Consider the following 18,789-nt stretch of genomic DNA (forward strand, 5'->3'; position numbering starts at 1 on the left):
TTACATTAAATTGAAAAGTTTTTGCACACACAAAGCCAATGCAACTAAGATTAGAAGGAAGGTAGAAAATTGGGAAAGAATTTTTACAACCAGTGTCTCTGATAAGGGCCTCATTTCTAAAATATATAGAGAACTAAGTCAAATTTATAAGAATACAAGCCATTCCCCAATTGATAAATGGTCAAAGGATATAAACAGACAGTTCTCAGATGAAGAAATTATAGCCGTTTATAGTCATATGAAAAAATGCTGTAAATCATTATTGATTAGAGAAATGCAAATCAAAGCAACTCCAAGGTATCACATCACACCTATCAGATTGGCCAACATGACAAAACAGGAAAATGATAAATGTTGGAGAAGAGGTGGGAAAATTGGAACACTAACGCATTGTTGATGGAGTTGTGAAATGATCCAACCGTTTTGGATAGCAATTTGGAACTATGCCCAAAGAGCTATAAAAATGTGTATACCCTTTGATCCAGCAACAGCACTTCTAGGGCTATATCCCAAAGAGATCCTACAAAAGGGAAAAGGACCCATATGTGCAAAAATATTTATAGCAGCTCTTTTTGTGGTGGCAAAGAATTGGAAATTGAGAGGATGCCCATCAATTGGGGAATGGTTGAGCAAGTTGTGCTATATGAATGGAATGGAATACTATTGTGCTATAAGAAATGATGAACAGGCTGACTTTAGAAAAACCTGGAAAGACTTGTACGGACTGATGCTGAGTGAAGTGAGCAGAACCAGAAGAATGTTGTATACTATAACAGACACATTGTTCAATGACTAATAGTGATACACTTAACTCTTCCCAGCAATACAAGGATCTAAGCCATCTCCAGAGGCTTCGTGATGGAAAATGCTATCCACAACCAAAGCAAGAACTATGGAAGTTGAATTGCAATTTTTTTCTCTTCTGTTGAGTTTTGTTTCCTCTTTCTGATGGTTCCTCCTATTGGTTTTAATTTTTACTTACAACATCACTAATGTGAAAATATGTTTAATAGGAATGTAAATGTATAGCCTATATCAGATTGTGCACCATCTTGGGGAAGGTGGTGGGAAAGGGGAGAAAAATTTTAAACTCAAAAGCATATGGGAGTGATTACTAATAAATCAAAATAAATTAATAAAAAAAGAAAAAAAGGAAAAAAATTAGAATTAGGCAAGTGGAAGTTAATAACTCTGCGAGACATCAAGGACCGATTAAACAAAATCAAAAGAATTTAAAAAATAGAAGAAAATGTAACATACCTCATTGGAAAAACAACTGAACTAGAAAATAAATCCAGGGCAGAAAATTTAAGAATTTTATTGGACTACCTGAAATGCATGATAAAAAAAGAGCCTGGACATCATACTTCAAGAAATTATCAAAGAAAATTGCCCTGATATTCTAGAACCTGTAAAATGGTAATTGAAAGAATTCACCAATCACATCCTGAAAGAGATCCCAAAATGAAAACTCCAAGGAATATTAATAACCAAATTCCAGAATTCCCAGGTCAAGGAGAAAATATTGCAAGCAGCCCAAAAGAAACAATTCAAATACGAGTGAGCCACAGTCAAGATTATACAGGATTTAGTAGCTTCAACATTAAAAGGTCAGAGGGCATGGAATATGATATTCCAGAAGGCAAAGGAACTAGAACTACAACCAAGAATCAGTTACCCAGAGAAACTGAGCATAATCTTTCAGGTGAAAAATTGTCATTCAATGAAATAGAAGGCTTTTAAGCTTTGCTGATGAAAAGACCAGAGCTGAACAAAAAATTTGATTTTCAATTTCAAGACCCAAGAGAAGCATAAAAAAGTAAAAAGGAAAGAGAAAAATATAAGAGATTCAATAAGGCTAAACTGTTTGCATCCCTACATGGGAAGATGATACTTGTAATTCTTAAGAACTGTATTACTACTGGCACAGTTAGAAGGATTATACATAGACAACAGGTATGGGTATAAAGTGACTTTGAGAGGATGCCAAAAAAATTAAATGTTGCAAAAGAGGATTACACTGGGAACAGATGGAAGGAAGAGGTAGAATGGGGTAAATTATCTCACATGAAGAGATGCAGAAGACCTATCATAGTGGAGAGGAGGATGGGTAATGGGCATCACTTGAACCTTACTCTGACTGAAATTGGCTCAAAGAGGGAATAATATACACAATCAGTTGGGTATAGAAATCTATCTTACCCTAGGAGGGGTAGTAGGAGGGGAGGGAAGGGTGAAGGAGGGGAGAGAATTTTCTATACCCAACTGTTAATAATCATAACTGTGAATATGAATGGGATTGAACTTGCCCGTAAAATGGAAACAGATAACAGAGTGAATTAAAAACCAGAATCCTACAATATGCTATTTATAAGAAACACACTTGAAGCAAAGAGAATCACACAGAGTAAAGGTAAGAGGCTGGAGCAGAATATGTTATGCTTCAAATAAAGTAAAAAAAAAGTGATCATGATCTCAGACAAAGCAAAAACAAAAACAGAACTAATTAAAAGAGATAAGATTCTTGCTAAAAAGTACCATAGACAATGAAATAATATCAATACTAACCATATATACACTAAAAGGTATAGCACCCAAATTCTTAAAGGAGAAGTTAAGTGAATTATAGGAGGAAATGGAGAGCAAAATTATACTAGTGGGGGACCTCAACTTTCTTCTCTCACAACTAGATAAATCTAACCACAAAATAAATGAGAAAGAAGTTAAGGAGATGAATAGAATTTTAGAAAAGTTAGATATGACAGACCTCTGCAGAAAACTGAATGCGGATAGAAAAGAATATACCTTTTTCTCAACAGTACATGGTGCCTACACAAAAATTGACCATGTATTGGGGCATAAAAACTTCAAAACCAAATATAGAAAGGCAGAAATATTAAATGTATCCTTTTCAGATCATAATGCAGTAAAAATTACATTAAAAAAGAGCAGTGGAAAGATAGATTAAAGATTAATTTGAAACTAAATAATTTAATCCTAAAGAATAAGTGAGTCAAAGAACAAATCATAGAAATGATTAATAATTTCATTAAAGAGAATGATGACAATGAGACACCATAACAAAATATATAGGACACAGCCAAAACAGTTCTTAGGGGAAAATTTATATTTCTAAATTCTTACATCAATAAAATAGAGAAAGAGCAGATCAATGAATTAGGCATGCAACTAAAAAAAATCTAGAAAAAAAATTTTTAAATCCCCAATTGAGCATCAAATTGGAAATCCTGAAAACCAAAGGCGAGATTAATAAAATTGAAAATAAGAAAACTATTAAGCTAATAAATAAAACTAGGGGCTGATTTTATGAAAAAACCAATATGATAGATAAACCATTTGGTTAATTTTATTTAAAAAAAGAAAGAAGAAAACAAAACTTCTAGTATCAAAAATGAAAATTATAAATTCATAATCAATGTAAAGGAATGTATGCCTGATTCAATATTAGGAAAATTATCAGCATAATTGACCATATCAATAACAAAACCAACAGAAATCATATGATTATCTCCATAGTTGCTGAAAAATCTTTTGACAAAATGAAACACCTATTTTTGTTTTTTTAAAAAAAAGAAAGCATAGGAATAAATGAAGCTTTCCTTAAAATGATAAGCAGTATCTATCTAAAACTATCAGCAGGTGTTATCTGTAATGAAGATAAGCTAAATGCCTTCCCAATAAGATCAAGGGTGAAGCAAAGATGCCCATTATCACCACTATTATTCAATATTGTACTAGAAATCTTAGCTATAACAATAAGAGAAGAAAAAGAAATTAAAGGAATTGGAATACGTAATGGGGAAACAAAAAAGAACACTCTTTGCAGATAATATGATGGTATACTTAGAGAATCAACTAAAAACTACTTGAAATAATTAAGAACTTTAGCAAGTTGCAGGATATAAAATAAACTTGTATAAATCATCAGCATTTCTAAATATCTTACCAACAAAATCCAGCAGCAAGAAATAGAAAGAGCAATTCATTTAAAATAATTATAAACAATATAAAATACTTGGGAGTCAACCTGCCAAGACAAAACCAGGAAGTATATGAACACAATTACAAAATACTTTTCACACAAATAAAGGCAGAGCTAAACAATTGGAAAAATGACCGTTGTTCACGGGTAGGTCTAGCCAATATAATAAAAATCACAATTCTGACTAAATTAATTTACTTAATTCAGTGCTATACCAATCAAACTACCAAAAATATTTTATAAAACTAGAAAAAATAGCAACAAAATTCATTTGGAAGAACAAAAGGTCAAAATTATCAAGGAAATTAATGGAAAAAATGCAAAGAAAGGTAGCTTAGCCATATTGGATCTCAAACTATGTTACAAAATGGTAACCATCAAAACTATTTGGTACTGACTAAGAAATAGTGTGTGGGGCAGATCAGCGGTATAGATTAGGTACACAAGACATAGTAGTAAATGACCCTAGTAATCTAGTGTTTGACAAACCCAAAGACTCCAGCTTCTGGGATAAGAACTCACTATTTGACAAAAACTGCTGGGAAAACTGGAAAACATTATGACAGAAACTAGGTATAGACATCTTATACCATATACCAAGGTAAGATCAAAATGGGTACACAATTTAGACATAAAGGGTGAGCAAGGAATAGTTCACCTGTCAGATCTATAGAGAAGGGAAGAATTTATAACCAAACAAGAGATAGAGAGCATTATGAAATGTAAAATCAATAATTTTGATTGTATTAAATTTTAAAAGTTTTGCACAAACAAAACCAACATAACCAAGATTAAAAAGAAAGCAGAAAGCTGGAAAACAATCTTTACAGCAAATGTCTCTGATAAAGGCCTCATTTCTTAAATATATAGAGAATTGAGTCAAATTTATAAGAATACAAGCCATTCCACAATTGATAAATGGTAAAAGGATATGAACAGGCAATTTTCAGAAGAAGAAATCAAATTTATCTATAATCATATGATGAAATGCTCTAAATCACCATTGATTAGAGAAATACAAAAACAACTCTGAAGTTTCCTGACTCCAGGGCCATCACTTCACACCTATCAGATTGGCTAATATGACAGAAAAGAAAAATGATAAATGTTGGAAGGGATATGGGAAAATTGGAACACTAATACACTGTTGGTGGAGTTGTGAACTGATCCAGCCATTCTGGAGAGCAATTTGGAACTATTTCCAAAGGGCAATCAAATTGTGATTTGATCCAGCAATACTACTACTAGATCTGTATCCCAAAGAGATTATAAAAATGGGAAAAGGACCTACATGTGCAAAAAATATTTATAGCAGCTCCTTTTGTGGTGGCAAAATATTTGAAATTGAGGGAATGCCCAACACTTGGGGAATGGCTGTGGTATACAAATGTAATGGAATACTATTGTGCTATAAGAAATGATGACCAGGTGAATTTCAGGAAAACCTGGAAAGGGTTACATGAACTGATGTAAAGTGAAGTGAGCAGAACCAGGAGAACAGTATCAGCAACATTGTGTCATGATCAACGATGATTGACTTAGCTCTTCTCAGCAATACAACAATCTAAGACAATTCCAAAGGACTTATGATGGAAAACACTAGCCACATCTAGAGAAAGAATTTATGGAGTCTGAATGCAAATCGAAGCATACTATTTTCACTTTCTTTATTTTTTATGTTTTTTTCTTTTGACCTGTTTCTTCTTTTATAACATGAGTAATATGGAAATATGTTTTACATGATTGCACATACATAGCCTATATCAAATTGCTTGCCATCTTAGGGAGGGGTGGTGAAGGAGGGACATAATTTGGAAGTTGATTTTTAAAAAATGAATGTTAAAAATTGTCTTTACATGTAATTGAAAAAATAAAACACTATTAAACATCTAATAATTCTTATTTTCCCTTCTTTAGTTGAGAATTCTTCCTTTTTGTTTGACATTACTAATTTGGTTTTCTTTTCTGTTTTTAAAAATCAGATTAGCTAATTGTTAATCAAATTTATTTTTTAAAAAACCTTTTTTGCTTTTGATAATCTTTTTATCATTTTCAACATTTATATTTTTGTGTTTGGGGATTTTTAATTTTTTGGTCCTGTAGTTTTTTATTTGTATGTTCAATTCATTGATCTGTCATTTCTTTTGTTGGTGAAAATGTCTATTAATATAAATTCTCCTCTCATGACTGTTTTGGCTGAATTTCACAAGTTTTGGAATATTTTCTCACTGTTGTCATTTTTCTTTTCTTTCTTTCTTTATTCATTCATTCATTCATTCATTTATATTTTGCTAGGCAATGGGATTAAGTGAATTGCCCAGGGTCACACAGCTAGTAAGTGTCAAGTGTCTGAGGCCGGATCTGACCTCAAGTTTCCTGACTCCAGGGCCAGTACTCTTTCCACTGCACCACCTCTATGCCCCTGTGATTTTTCTTTGATGAAATTATTTCTTATTGTTTCTTAGATTTGTCCTTTGATCCACCAATTCTTTAAATTAGTTTCCATTTAAATTTGAATTCCTTTTACACAGACCTTTTACTGATTATGCTTTTTAAGTATATTGCTATTAATAAAGGATATGTTTAATATTTTTTGCTTTCTACATTTGTTTGTGAAGTTTTTATTACTTAGCATGTGGTCAATTTTTGTAAAAGTGCCATAAACATCTTGAAAATATTTATGTTCCTTTCTATTCTTATTCAGTAGCCACCTGTGATATATCATATCTAACTTTTTAAAAGTTCTATCAGGTCTTTAACTTCTTTCTTGTTTATCTTTTTATTACATCTGCTTAGTACCGAAAAGGATATCTAACTGTCACTGTTTCCTTCTTTCTACCTCTTTTTGGTACTTAAATGGTACTGCATTTGGTGAATGTATATTAAGTATTGATACTATTGCATTATCTCTGGTGCCTATAGCATAATATGATTCTTTATTTCTCTCCTTTGGCCACATTTATTTTTTACTGTTACCTTGTCTAAATCCATGATTGCTACTCTTATTTTTTTTTTTAGTTCACCTAAAGCATAATAGATATTATACTAACTTCTAATTTTAACTCGGTGGAAATCTTTATGTTTTATGTGTTTCTCATAAATAGTGTTGTTGGTCTCTATTTTCTAATCCATTCTACTTCCTCTTCTCTTTATGGATAAGTTTATTCCATTCATGTTCACAGTAATGATTAATTGTATATTTTTATCCATTATTTGTTCACACACTTTTTCTTCTCTTTGTCCGCTGCCCCTTTCATTGTAAAGGTGTTTGAAGAAGTGGAATGTGGTCAACACTAGTGATCTGTAATTGAAACCATATGCTTTTACTCTCCTACCTTTCCTCTCTTTCCCTGACCCCGACCCCAATCACTGGTTCTTACATGTTCTTTCTTTCGTTTAAATCCTACCTTTACAATCTACCTTCTGAAGTTGAATTTTGTTTTGCTTATGATTATTCCTTCCCTGACTATTACATCTCTCTTGAAGTTCTTTTTCATTTTCCTTTCCACCACCTGTCTCTGTTGAGTTTAATGTATTAGTACACCAAACTTTTTGTGTATATGTGTGCATGTATGTGTGTGTATGTGTTTATTCCTTTTTTGTACAGTTCAAATAAATGTGTTCATGGGATGCCCACTCCCCCCACTCTTGTCTTCATGTTTGCATACTCTTCTTGTCCATCTCAATCGTGAGATATAGTAAGTTCTCCCTACTTCTTCCTCATTTCTTCTCTCATATATCCTTTTTTCTTTCCTTTAAAGATATTCAAAACAGAAAAAAACACACCCCTATTCCTCTATTTTATTTAATTTCCTTCTGACTCTTGAAGATATTTAAATTTTGAAGGGATACTCCCCATCAGAATAAAACCACTTCATCATTATTTAATCCCTTGCTCAAATACATTTATTTTTCTAGGTTTGTCTTGACTCCTTTGTTTGCATTTCTCAGTTTCTGTTCATCTCTGGTCTTTTCATTCAAAATGATTGAAACTTTTCTATTCCATTAAGGTTCCATTCTTTCATTCTTCTCCTTGTAGGACAATACTCAGTTTTGCAGGATAAGTTGTTTTTAATTCTAAGCCTTTATCTTTTGTATTTTGGAATGTCAAACTGCAATATTTTCTCATCTTTAAACTAGTTGCTGCCTATTTGATCCTGACTGTGGTTCCTTAATGTTTGGACTTGTTCTTTCTGGATGCTTGCAATATATATATTTTTAAAATCTGGAAGCTCTGTGTTTTGGTTATTTCTGAAAGTTTTAATTTTGGGGTTTCTTTTTTTAGTTTTTGGGGTAGCAGGTAGATTCTTTATATTTTCACTTTGCCCTCGGTTTCTAATAAATCTGGGCAGTTTTCATTTCTTTGGTTTCTTGCATTTTGGTTATGGTTTTCAGAGAGTCCAATGGTTCTTAAATTATTTCTACTTGACTTGTTTTTTTAGGTCAGTTGTTTTTAATTTTTAAGTACATTACATTTTCATCAATTTTTTTCAATATTTTGATTTTGTTCTAACTTTCTTTGTCTCATAGAGTCATTGAGTTCTGATTGATCCATTTTAATTTTCAAGGAATCCATTACTTGGGCAGATTTTCTGCCTTCTATTCTAAGCCATTTATTCTCCCCCTAAGTCTTAAACTCTTATTTCGCTTATAATCACATAAAAAAAACCATTTCTTCATTTCTTCAAGGTTTTCCTGTAGTCCTCATGTCTAAACCATTTTTCCCCTCTAAGGTTCTGATTTTCATTGTGGTAAAGTTACTCTCTTTTTCTGTGTTTACTTCTTGGGGGTCTCTTGACCCACAGTATTTCTTCACAGTGCTTGATGTCTTCTTTTTTTGACTTATGTCTCTAAACACAGTTCCTTATTTGGGACTTTATGCCAGAACCAGGCTCTGCTCTACTCCCATGTTCTTGAAGAAGTGGTCAGGTCACGGTTGGGTCTGACTTCAACTTCCTGGGCTCTTATCACTGTTTTCTACCTTTCTTGGCATGTCTGAGCTCAGAGCACAATTAAATATCTTCAGTTATATCTCTGCAGGCTTTTGTCTCTCGTTTGCTGCCTCTAGTCAAGGTGTTGCTACAGGTTTCTATATCCCCTAGGTCATCCATGGTGATGGGTCTGGGTGTTCTTTTGGCCTCTCCTGGGCATCTTCAGTCAGGGTGCTTCTTCATTCTTCTATCCTCCCCACCCCAAACCCAGGTATCTACTGTTAGAATACTGCTATGGAGTTCTGATCATTTTACCTAAACTTCTACTGTCTTCTCTGATGGGACCCTTCATTCAGAGCCTGTGACTATTGGTTATCTTTTTGTGTGGTCCTGAGCTGGATGAAGGAGCCTATTGGTGTTTCTCTTTCATTTTTTTTAAAATTCTGAATTTACTGAACACTAAACAAACAAAAGAAAATTTTCACATATAACATTCTTTTTGGATTTCCTGAACGTTATCTGATCTGGTGCCTTTTTATACATTATTACTGGAGTAAATTTGGGAGATCTGGGCTCCTCTGTGATTTTTACACTGCCACCTTACCCAAGTTTCCATGATGTTTTGAAAATTATTCTAAAATAGGTTCTCTGATAATCTATTCTAGTAGCAAAGTTATTTTGTGCATGTAATCTGAATTGTTCATTCCTTAGCTATAAATAGATTTCAATGGAGATAGAGAAGAGTTGGTCACTTCCTTTTTGAAGGAAGCTAGGAATTCTAACATGCTGAGGGAGTACACTGTGCATAGGAGAAGTGAGGTGGGAACAGCTCATGCTAAGGCACAGAGGTAGGAGATAGAGAGATCAGTATAGAGAACACCAAGTAGACAAGTTTGGGTGGAATGTAGAGTGTGCAAAAGGAAGTAATGTGTAATAAGCCTAGTAAGAGAGACTGAAGCAAGATTGTGAGGGGCTTTAATTGCCAAGCTGAAGAGTTTATAGTTTATCCTAAAAGTAATAGGGAGCCACTGAAGTTTCTATAGGGAAGTTGTCCATCTAGTCATCTGTCATATATAGAAAATAGACATTCTTTTTTCACTTCTTTTTTCCTAGGGAGATGCATAAGCCAGATTCTTCTGTGTGGTTACAGATTTCTTCTAGGAGGCTCTAAAACCTTCTGTGAATCTCTTTCAGGAGACTCTATAACGTTCTAGGGCTTGTTGCAACTAGCATGATGTCATCCACAAACAGGAGCATCTGGAGGGGAATTCCTCTTCAACTTGACCTCTTCCCTGGATAGCCTTGATGACAGCAGTAGACACCTACTAATACGACCTTGAGCTATTCACTTAATCTCTCTGGGCCTCAGTTTCTTCATCTGTAAAATTAGGAAGTTGGGCCATTTTTAATTCCAAATCTATGATCCAATGATGCTTTGAATCTTTGATAATCAGATATCTTCCTATTTTATTCCTTATCTGATATCAATGATCTAGAGGGTTGTAGAACAAGGTTATCTCTATTGTCATATCTTTCAAGAAATCTTGAATAATTTTGATGTACAAATTGGAATAATCTTGTTGGAAGAGAGCTTTTAATGCATTTTTTTTTGCTCTACCAAATTAGATGTTTATTTTTTATTTTTATTTTTTGGCTAGGTAATGGGGTTAAGTGACTTGCCCAGGGTCACACAGCTAGTAAGTGTTATATGTCTGAGACCGGATTTGAACTCAGGTCCTTCTGAATTCAGAGCCAGTGCTCTATCACTGCGCCACTTAGTTGCCCCTAGATGTTTATTTTTTAAAAAATAAACATGAGGGATATTTTGTTTTCTATATTTTTGAGTTCTGTGCAATGGTAAATATGTGGTCTGCTGTGAGATATTGATTGCAAAAGTCTGCCTGTTCCCTACTAATCTCTTCATCTAGGATGCCTCTCTAGATGTGTAGATGATTCTCATAAACATTTTATGTAAATAGAAAAGTAGACATATAATTTAATAGTTGTTGATGTTCTCTCTGTTAATTTTTTTTAGGCAATTGGGGTTAAGTGACTTGCCCAGGATCACACAGCTAGTAAGTGTCAAGTATTTGATCTGAGGCCAGATTTGAACGCAGGTCCTCTTGACTCCAGGGCTGGTACTCTATCCACTGCACTACCTAGCTGCTCCCTAAATTTTTTTGGTATTAATGATAGCCACGGTTTTCCCCATCCCTCTCCCTTCCCCCCTATTTCAGATACTTGGTGAATCAATCCTTCATGTCCTCATTGTTGTGTCACCTCCAGCACAGATATTTTTAATGTACCTTTGGTCTAGTATACCTGTGTGCCCCATCTTTGTTCTCAGTGCCATCTCTACCTAATGCAGAAACACATTCAGGATTTTTATGCTGCAGGTTAAGTATAGTGGTTCTGCTTTCCAGAAGCATACTGGTATTAAAAAGAGGGGTTCTTGTGTCTACACTAATGATTTTCTGTGATATAGTAGAAAGGGTGTTAGATTTTTTAGTCAGAGAACTGAGAATCAAAGCCCAGCTCTATTGATTACCATCTATGATCTTAGGCAAATTACTTACTCTTTTTCACTCTAAGTTCCTTTCATAAAATAAGGAAGTTTGACTAGATGACCTCTATGATCCCTTTTGGCTCTAACTCTATAATCATTAGTGGACTGCCTGTCATCTACCTCCAAGATAAAATATAAAATCTTCTACTTGTTGTTCAAAGCTGTTCATAACCTGACTTTCCTCCCTACCCTTCCACTCCTCATACAACTTACATCCCCCTATATGTTGGGTGATCCAGTACCAAAAATGCTTTTTTGAGGGCATCTTTATTGTTCCTTAAACAAGAAACTCTATCTCCCAACTCTAGGCATTTTCAGTGCCTGTTCCCCATACCTGGAATTCTCTCCTTCCTCCTCTCTGCCTCTTTGGCTTTCTTCAGGTCCCAGCTAACATGCAACCTTCTACAGAAAGCTTTCCTCAATCTATCCTGATTCTAGGGCCTTCCCTCTGTTGATTATCTCCAATTTGTCCTGTATATAAAATTTTTGTATATGGCTGTGTGCATGTTGTCTCCACCAATACACTGTGAGCTCCTTGAGAACAATGATTATCTTTTGCCCTTTCTTTAAATTCCTAATTGATTAACACAGCGCCTGGAATATAGTTGGTGTTTAACAAATGCTAGTTGGCTATATTATTTACTGAACAGGCTAGGGATGGGAAACCTCCAGCATCAAGGCCACATGTAGCCCTCTAGGTCCTCAAGTGCTGCCCTTTGATTCAGCCACACTTGAGGACCTAGAGGGCCACATGTGGCCTCGAGGCAGCAGGTTCCCCACCCCTGGAATGGGCATTCTTCATCCATTTGGTTCCTCCTGGGTATACTACTAAGATAATTTCTTTTGAGTGGATGTGCATTTAACTGAAGAGGTCCTGTATAGTTTGATGACCCTGGGACTGGATGCAATCAGCACAATATCATCCTCACATAGGAACACCTGGCAGACTTCACTATCTACAGTATATTTGTACTCTGCAAGATATCCTTCATGATAATGCTGAATAGCTTTTGACAGCTTACATTGCCCTGTCTTGTGCTTTGCATGATGCTAATAGAGCATAATCATATAAAGTTCTGTCTGTGGTAGCATCTATTAAGGCCAGGATATATCTTGTTGAGTGAGAATTCATGTTTTCCTCTACCAAGTCAAATTTTTTTTTAAATTAGCAAATAATAAACATAGTTATAAGTGTAGTAAATAAACATACTAAATGTTAGCTAATTTTATTATTATTTAGACTTATCATGTCCTCTTACCATTTTTTGCTTAGAGTCTTATATTCTCTATGCCTATAAGTTTAGAGTGTGATCATGAATATGTGGTATACATAGAAAATAATTTGAAAAAATCTTCCTGTTCTCTCATTTTTCTGTCAAGTACAACTTTGCCATGTGTATTGATCATTCTTATATTTTATGAAGATGAAAAATATTGATCATTAGTGATGGATATCTTTTCAATTGTCTTCTTTTGAGGTAGCACAATTTTTTTTCTAACTATTTGGGATCTTTTACTTTTTGATATATCTTAAAAAGCAAATAATCTAATTAGTTCCAGTTTTCTTTTTAAAAATGTTTTAAACTCTTCTTTATCATTGATCATCCATCTTTTGTCCTGTTTAGTTAAACTCAGATTTGCAGGATATGCTCTATGTGCCTTGGACTTTGTAGCCTTGGTTTTTTTTTCTTTTCTGGAGGTGATCTGTGAATTTCATTTTCTCTGTTAAGAAATTCTGGGCAGATCTCTTTTATTATGTCCTTCATTATGATGTTAAGTTTTTTGTTCTGTTGTGCTCTTCTGGGAGACCTATGATCTTTAGGTTGTCTCTATGTAGCATGTCTTTGACTGCCATATGTTTTGCTTGCATAATGAGCATTTCTTTTCTTAAGCTTGCATAGTGGATTTCTTTTCATGTTATTGTTTTTTGCTTCTACTTTTCTAGGTTGTTCTTTATGCCCGTGTATTTGCATCCCCAATTTACTGTTCTTTTTTTTCTTTGTTTCTTTGGTGAAGCTTGCCATTACAGATTCAAAATTTTTTATTCTGCTCATTATTTTTGCTGTGCAGAACATAAATCTTGTCTTCATAATGCTCATTTCTCTTTTAAACAACTCAGGAACTGCATGTTGTGGTTCCATGTTTTTCTCAAATTCCACAAGATCATCTGTCTCATCAAGTTTTAGATCATTTTCATTTATTTTACAGTATTTATTCATAGGTACCTGAACTTGTTTACTAGATCTGGAGGTCATATTTCCTTCTGTTTTTACTATTTTTCCTGTTGATTTGTTTATATTCAAGGTCTTTGAGAGTTCTTCCTGAAATCTTTGGTACTTTCAGTCTCCCCACCTTGCCCTTATTTTCCTTATCATTCACTTCCTGACTCCCTCCCCTCTGTTTGTGTGTGTGTGTGTGTTTTTTTTTTGGGGGGTGCTAGATTGCAAAGTTGCTTAGCCTCTTCCACAGTGGGGAATCTATGGTTCACTAGCGTAGCTCTCTGCCCCTACCAACTTTTGAGTGCTCAGAACAAGCCCCAGCTGGATGTTGTGTTCTTTCAGGTTTGCTGGAGTACTGTACAGCTCCCCACATGAGCAGTGTCTGGTCCTGATGACCTGTTCTATTTCTTTAGTTCCTTAGTTCTCTGGCCCAGCACTGAGATTTCAAGGCTTTATAGCACTGGTCCTTTTGGTTTGCAGCTCCTGTAAGACTTTTGCTCTTGGAGGGCTGTGGCCAACTGGCTCTTGAGGTGTAAGAAAACTTCCACAGTGTGGAGCTGGGGTGTCCATGGCATTGGAAAGAGGGTGGGGGAAGAGGGTACAGGGGTGGGTTTTGATATAAGCTTGTGTCATGTTATTGTGACCTTTCTGCCAGTATGGTGGGAGGGAATGATGAAGAGGAGTGCTGAATTAGCTCAGGGTTAGAGAGCATCAGTTCCTGGGTTGGTTTTTTCTTTTTAAATCTTCTTTTGGATTCTAGGTATCCTATACCATGGAAGTTACTTTATCTCTGGCACACAATTTCTGTGTTGGAGAGGTCTGAGAGGCTATGGTGATCAGAAAAAAACATCCACTTTACCATCTTGTTACTCATATGACTCATAAGCCAGATCTCTTGAAAATCAATCCTTTGATGCTTTCAAAACTTTGTTACTTACAGCATGAAGTTACCTCTGCGTTTACTTGGTCTGGTTCAGCTTCTCTTCCTGACTTCATTTTCTTAAGTGCCATTTTCACTTCTTTATATATAATACATTGAGCATCGAGGTATTAGCATTCAAATGTGGTAGTTCTACTGTTATTGGCTATGAAAATAGATGATTATATAGAAGCGCTGACAGATCTGTTCTATTTTTCATTTATTTTTGCTCCTTCCAGTCTCACCTCTACCGTGGGTAATTTGGTTTAACTATGTTTAATGTCCAAATCTCTTAGACCTGGGTGGCATTGTGGATAGAGTCCTGGGCCTGGATTAAGGAATATCCAAGTTTAAATCTAGCCTCAGACATTTATTAGGTGTATGATCCTGAGCAATTCATTTAACTTTAGTTTGCCTCAGTTTCTCTATCTGTAAAAGGGGGGATAATTATAACATCTACTTTGCAGGGTTGATGTGAGGATCAAATGAGATAATAATTATATAGCATTTAGCACAGTGCCTGGCAAATAATAAATGCTACATAAATGTTAGCTGCTATTATTATTATTCCTATTTGTCATGCCCTTTCCCATTTTTTGCTATTTTTATGAAGTGATACACTGTTGATTATATCCCCCTGTGTTCCTCTGTGACATTTTGCAACTTAGTTTGTAGTCTAAACCAGTGTTATATTCGACTAACATTGTATTTTGGTAGGTTATTGCAGGCTAAGGTAGTTTGGGGACTCTTTCAGCTTATGCATTATGGTTATTTACATTGATTAAACTTCTGTAGGAAATTGTGCTAACCAGGAGTCAATATCTTTTCTATTATCCACTTCCAATTTTTCAGCATTAATAGTTTGTTTAAATAAGTCAAATTGGAACCACTATTAATTTCATGCAGTGTCTTTCTTAGTTTTATCATTTAATAAAATTTGGTATGGATTTTGAACTTTGCTCTAATTAGTAATTTTTCTAACTATGTACAGGTAACTGATTCTAACATGATATCCCCTTCATCATAAATCAGTAATTTATTGTTAACTAAGATAGTGTAAATTGAATTTTGTGATGTTATTTGGCTCCAAATGTGTTCAATATTTTCCAACCCTCTTTTTAAAGAAAGTACATTGATAGGAGATTTCTGACTAGTCCACAGATTTTGGCCTTTTTCATTTCTTAATCTTCAACCATATTTTCTAATACATTTTCCATGATCTACCTTTATGCCCAACTTTGCCTTAAAGTCACTAGGAATAAAAGTTATATTGACTTGGTTTGATTGTTCTTGCCAATATCTTCAGAGGTTTTCTCTTCCTCTTCATCATGTGCAACAGCTGGTGAAGCATGAGCTGCAATTACCTTCAGGGTGGTCTTTTTGCCTAAACGTGAATAAAGAAAGGTGATATTACTAAGTGTCCCATAATAACATATTTCTAGTTGCCTTTGGGGGCACTATAAAATCACTTCTCCTAACTCATTTATTAGTCTCTTCTTGAACAACTTATGAGCCATTCTTTGGTTTAGTTGCAACTTCCTTAGTCTTCTGGTGCCATTGAAAGCAACAATTTCAACATTATTTTTCCAAGCTCCACCTTCAAAAATAAAATAAATAATTTTTGGGGGGGAGAAAACAACTATTTGGATTATCCATTCTATGACTTTTCTCAATTTCTGTGAATAACTGAGAACTGACTATAATAAATACTTGAGTTTGACCTTTTTATTATTTTATGTCTGTATTTGATGAAGAAAACAAAAGTGGTTTTTTTTTGTTTGATTGAAGCAGACACTGAAGTTTCCAAATTATATGTGAGAAAACAGAAGACAAAAAATTGCCCCTCAATTTACAGAATAAAGATGCAAGGCCATGATGAAACCATCAAGATGAGGTTTGTATCCCTAGGTAAGCTCTTAAATATGCAATTACTACAATTCCCTCCCTTGGCTCAGCATAAGGAAAAGAATATATTTTTTACCTCTTTTCCTAATGAGAAGAGGAAATGCAGGTCTTAGTATGGCCATAAAGTATCTCTTACACATAAGTAAAAGTAGTGATTGAAGGCTATTATCAAAGCAGGGGAAGACATATTTGATTTAAGAAGAGTCAAAATTGAATTAATCACTAACTCTTTACATATAATGTGCCTGTACTATACCAAGTTCTATGGAAGGTACAAAAAAAGGAGAAAAGAAAAAAAAGACACTGTGATTATCATAAAAGAACTTACAAACTCTTCAGGAGGTAAGATTGCTACACATGAAGCAATTAGAGAATAATATAAATTACAACATAATCAAGTGACAGAATGTGTGGTAAGTCAATATTTGTTGTGGGAATTAAGGACCCAAACTCATATTTCTATGGCATTTTAAGGCTTACAAAATGCCTTCCTCACAATGACCCTATGAAATATTTAGGTAGTCATTTTTGCTACTATTTATTACTATATTATCTCCATTTATACATGAAGAAAACTGAGGTCAGAATGGTTAAGTGCCGACTTCGAATCTGGCCTCAGACACTTACTGGCTGTGTGTCCCTGGGCTAGTCACTGTTTGCCTCAGTTCCTCATTTGTAAAATGAATTGGAGAAGGAAATGGCAAGCCACTCTAGTATCTCTGCTGTTGAAAACCTCAAATGGGGTCATGAAGAGTCAGACATGACTGAAAAACGACTGAACAACAATTTCAGGCTTAAGTGGCACATATCCTTGGGGCCTCACCAGGTTAAATCTAGATCCTTATTCCAGTGCTTGGATTACTTCTTTCAGCCCCTCATAATCTCTCAACTCCCCTGATAAACACCATAAGAAAGTCCTATTTCGTAATCTGATTGGATACCTTGATACTAGGCAAAGGCTTCTTTGAAGAACATCTTTAAATAGGGAGTACTTCCTACAAGTAGGGCAAAGATGAAAAAAAGTTCATCTCAAATGGAGAACATTGCACACAGTAGGAATTTAATAAATGTCTTAATTCTAGTGCCATCTCCTTGTTGATTGTTTCCAATTTGTCCTATATATAGCTTGTTTGTACATAGTTATTTTCCAATTTTTAAAACATTTTTATTTAAAGTTTTGAGTTCTAAATTCTATTCCTCTCTCCTTCCCCACTCCCCTCCCTGAGATGGTAAGTAACCAGATATAGGTTATACATATGCAATTGTGTAAAACATTTCTATATTAATGAAAGAAAGAAAGTGAAAAGTAGCATGCTTCTGTCTGTATTCAATCAATATCAGTTCTTTCTCTGGAGGCAGATAGTATGCTTCATCATTAGTCCTCTGGGATTGTATTTCTGAGAATAGCTAACTCATTTACAACCCTTCATTGAACAACACTGCTCTTACTGTGTACAATATTCTCTATTCATTTCACTATGCATCAGTTTGTGTAAGTCTTTCCAGGTTTTTCTGAAATTGTCCTACTTGTCATTTCTTATAGCACAATAATATTCCATCACAATCATATACCACAACTTGTTTAGCCATTGCCCAATTGATGGGCATCCCTTTGATTTCCAATTCTTAGCCACCACAAAAAAAAAGCTGCTATACATATTTTTGTTGTACATAGTTTTTTGTTTTTTTTTTTACTGTTGTCTCCCCCATTAGACTGTGAGTTGCTCAAGACAGGAACTGTCTTTTACCTTTTTTTGTACCCTCAGTGCTTACAGAGTGCCTGGCACACATCTAGCACTTAATAAATATTTATTGACTAACTGTTGAATGAATGGACTTTTAAACTCCAGATATTCCTGTCTCAGGAATGACCTCATCTAATGAATTGGACAAGGATATGGATTTTAGGAGATGAGGGTTCTGCCCAGAGTGGAAGAAACTTGAGGCGAGTATAGGTCTTACTCTTCTTTATATCACCTACAACACCTAGCAAATGCATTTCATGGGTGCCTTAAAAATTTGTTGATTATTGGTGGGTTATCAATATCTGGGAAGTAAGGTTGGATTATTGCTTTGATGCTTTGTGATTCTTGACCAATTCTCAACTGGATGATTTTTAAGCCCTTTGGCTTAAATTAAATTTGTACATCAATACTATGACCCAGAAACTCCAATGGCTAAGAAATAGATTACAGATACAGTGCAACCCCAGTTTTAACCAGATTAATGCATTATTAGTACCTGAA

Source organism: Vombatus ursinus, unplaced genomic scaffold, assembly GCF_900497805.2.
Source record: "Vombatus ursinus unplaced genomic scaffold, bare-nosed wombat genome assembly UNPS02014848.1, whole genome shotgun sequence".
Taxonomy (NCBI): Eukaryota; Metazoa; Chordata; class Mammalia; order Diprotodontia; family Vombatidae; genus Vombatus; species Vombatus ursinus.